We start from the raw sequence: 3,126 nt of genomic DNA on the forward strand, positions 1-3,126 counted from the left end.
AAAAGTTTAAAAATTTAATATTATAAAAATTATAAAATTTATTTATAAAAATTAAAATTTTTTGTTTATGAATAAACAAAGAATTAATAATCACTGTTTCTTACATTGAAGAAATATGATACTTTCCCCCTCAAATTTACTTTAAAAATTTTAAATCAGATCTACTAAAAACCACGTAAAATTAATATTCATTTGGAGTAATATTTCAAAAATAATAATGTAATGTGTTAAACATTGATTTCATTTTTAAAAAGATATTTAAAAATAAGTTAATTCATCATCATAAATTACACAATTCGTAATTTTCATTTTAACTCTTCACCCTGTAGGCAACAAGAGGAACTTTATTTATATCCATTATGAATTCGATTACTCCTACAACGGGGCAGCTGGAACCCGTTATATTTGGAACAAATTATCCATTTCTGGGGTAGCTTGCCAGGATTCGATCCCGGGTACCACTTCCAGCATCCCACTATCTACATAAATATATTATATAAGAGATACACATAGATTCATCATTCAATTATGATTATTAATAAATAATTCTATAAAATATATTTACAAACTTTTATTTTTATTTAATTTTAAACTGTCTTATTGTTTTTTGAATTTGATAAAGAATATTTTTAATAATTTTTAAATACTTTAAAATAGATTATAAATGTTAATATTTTCAGATTTCAAAATGAAAGCAATTTCATATATATTTATTTTCTTGATCATTGATGTAAATTATAGTAAGTTCAACATTTTATTAGAATTTATTAATTTTAGAAGTACAATATAATAAAAAGTAGAATTTATTTAAATTAATGAACTTTTCATGGTTTATGTAAATATTTAGCCAAATAATTCGAGTGGTTATTAATTTAAATAGTTCTTAATATATAATATTAATTTAAATACTAAGCTTAACAATTACACTGCGTTATAAAAACTGCAAATAATGTAAAACTCATTCAGTTTACATTTACTGTAATTAGCATTTGTTTGTCGATTTATATTCTTTAATCCATTCGAGTTTTTTACATTGTGATCTAATGACACTAATATAGCTATACTTTGTTAGACTGGGCCAAAGAAATGAGGAAGGAAGAAAGATGGATGAATACAAGGAACAAAAAAATTGAAAAAATAAAACAAGATTTACAACGAATGTTGGAAAAACAGAAGGATGAATTTATGACATTCTTTTCTGATGATGATGACATCAACGACTACCATGATTATGATGATGAGAGCAATAATAATATTGATTTGTNTGATTTCATTTTTAAAAAGATATTTAAAAATAAGTTAATTCATCATAAATTACACAATTCGTAATTTTCATTTTAACTCTTCACCCTGTAGGCAACAAGAGGAACTTTATTTATATCCATTATGAATTCGAATACTCCTACAACGGGGCAGCTGGAACCCGTTATATTTGGAACAAATTATCCATTTCTGGGGTAGCTTGCCAGGATTCGATCCCGGGTACCACTTCCAGCATCCCACTATCTACATAAATATATTATATAAGAGATACACATAGATTCATCATTCAATTATGATTATTAATAAATAATTCTATAAAATATATTTACAAACTTTTATTTTTATTTAATTTTAAACTGTCTTATTGTTTTTTGAATTTGATAAAGAATATTTTTAATAATTTTTAAATACTTTAAAATAGATTATAAATGTTAATATTTTCAGATTTCAAAATGAAAGCAATTTCATATATATTTATTTTCTTGATCATTGATGTAAATTATAGTAAGTTCAACATTTTATTAGAATTTATTAATTTTAGAAGTACAATATAATAAAAAGTAGAATTTATTTAAATTAATGAACTTTTCATGGTTTATGTAAATATTTAGCCAAATGATTCGAGTGGTTATTAATTTAAATAGTTCTTAATATATAATATTAATTTAAATACTAAGCTTAACAATTACACTGCGTTATAAAAACTGCAAATAATGTAAAACTCATTCAGTTTACATTTACTGTAATTAGCATTTGTTTGTCGATTTATATTCTTTAATCCATTCGAGTTTTTTACATTGTGATCTAATGACACTAATATAGCTATACTTTGTTAGACTGGGCCAAAGAAATGAGGAAGGAAGAAAGATGGATGAATACAAGGAACAAAAAAATTGAAAAAATAAAACAAGATTTACAACGAATGTTGGAAAAACAGAAGGATGAATTTATGACATTCTTTTCTGATGATGATGACATCAACGACTACCATGATTATGATGATGAGAGCAATAATAATATTGATTTGTTAATGTTTCTGAAATTGAAAACATTTTGTCAGCGTGCAACAATAAAACCACTTAGTTGTAAATATATCGAAAATAAATAGCATTACCGCTAATGTAGAATTTTTTTGATAAAATAAAATGAATAAGCTAAATTTTTAATTTTAAATGCTTTTTTCCTGATATTCTCAAACCTAAATATATTTTAATTTCACTTATTTATATACTACGTATATTTCAATGACATTTATAATAGAGTAGCTTACTCGTCGCGCATTGCTGCGATCTCAGAAGAAACGAAATTCAAGCAAATTCGTTATGATAAAATGAAATTTACATTTTATCATTTTTATTGAAACTTATTATTATTATTCATTTTCATTGGGAAAACATTTCAAAGTGTCGTTTCAATTCTATTTTTTCAATACATATTTTTTTCCTTCTATAGAGATATTTCTTCTAGGGATATCTAGAAATAGTATTACTTCTCCGTCCTCCTAATACTTAGTAATAAAATAAACAATTATTTCAGATATTTTAATATATAATACTAGCTTACCCGTCGCGCATTGCTGCGATCTCAGAAGAAACGAAATTCAAGCAAACTCGTTATGATAAAATGAAATTTACATTTTATCATTTTTATTGAAACTTATTATTATATTATTATTATTATTCATTTTCATTGGAAAAATATTTCAAAGTGTCGTTTCAATTCTATTTATTTATTGGAGCGCTTGTGGATACACGATATTTTTTGTTTTTCCGTCTGGTGCTTATGTTACTGTAAAAGCCCGTATATTGGTAAATCCTAGGTTTTACTTGTAAATCTTCGGATTTACCAACATGAGTTGGTAAA

General features: G+C 24.3%; 2 long non-coding RNA genes across 2 annotated transcripts; both read left to right on the forward strand.

Moving 5' to 3' along the window:
• Positions 1-703: 703 nt before the first annotated feature.
• Positions 704-1,122, forward strand: LOC111641386. The gene is made up of 2 exons (XR_002759399.1): positions 704-740; positions 1,073-1,122. It is a non-coding gene; the product is annotated as an uncharacterized LOC111641386 (long non-coding RNA).
• A 608-nt stretch (positions 1,123-1,730) lies between these two features.
• LOC111641384 lies at positions 1,731-2,149 on the forward strand. Its single transcript, XR_002759398.1, has 2 exons — positions 1,731-1,767; positions 2,100-2,149. It is a non-coding gene; the product is annotated as an uncharacterized LOC111641384 (long non-coding RNA).
• Positions 2,150-3,126: the final 977 nt, after the last annotated feature.

The sequence above is a fragment of the Centruroides sculpturatus genome, unplaced genomic scaffold (assembly GCF_000671375.1).
Source record: "Centruroides sculpturatus isolate CEXI.00-Female unplaced genomic scaffold, Cexi_2.0 scaffold1287, whole genome shotgun sequence".
In the NCBI taxonomy this organism is placed as follows: domain Eukaryota; kingdom Metazoa; phylum Arthropoda; class Arachnida; order Scorpiones; family Buthidae; genus Centruroides; species Centruroides sculpturatus.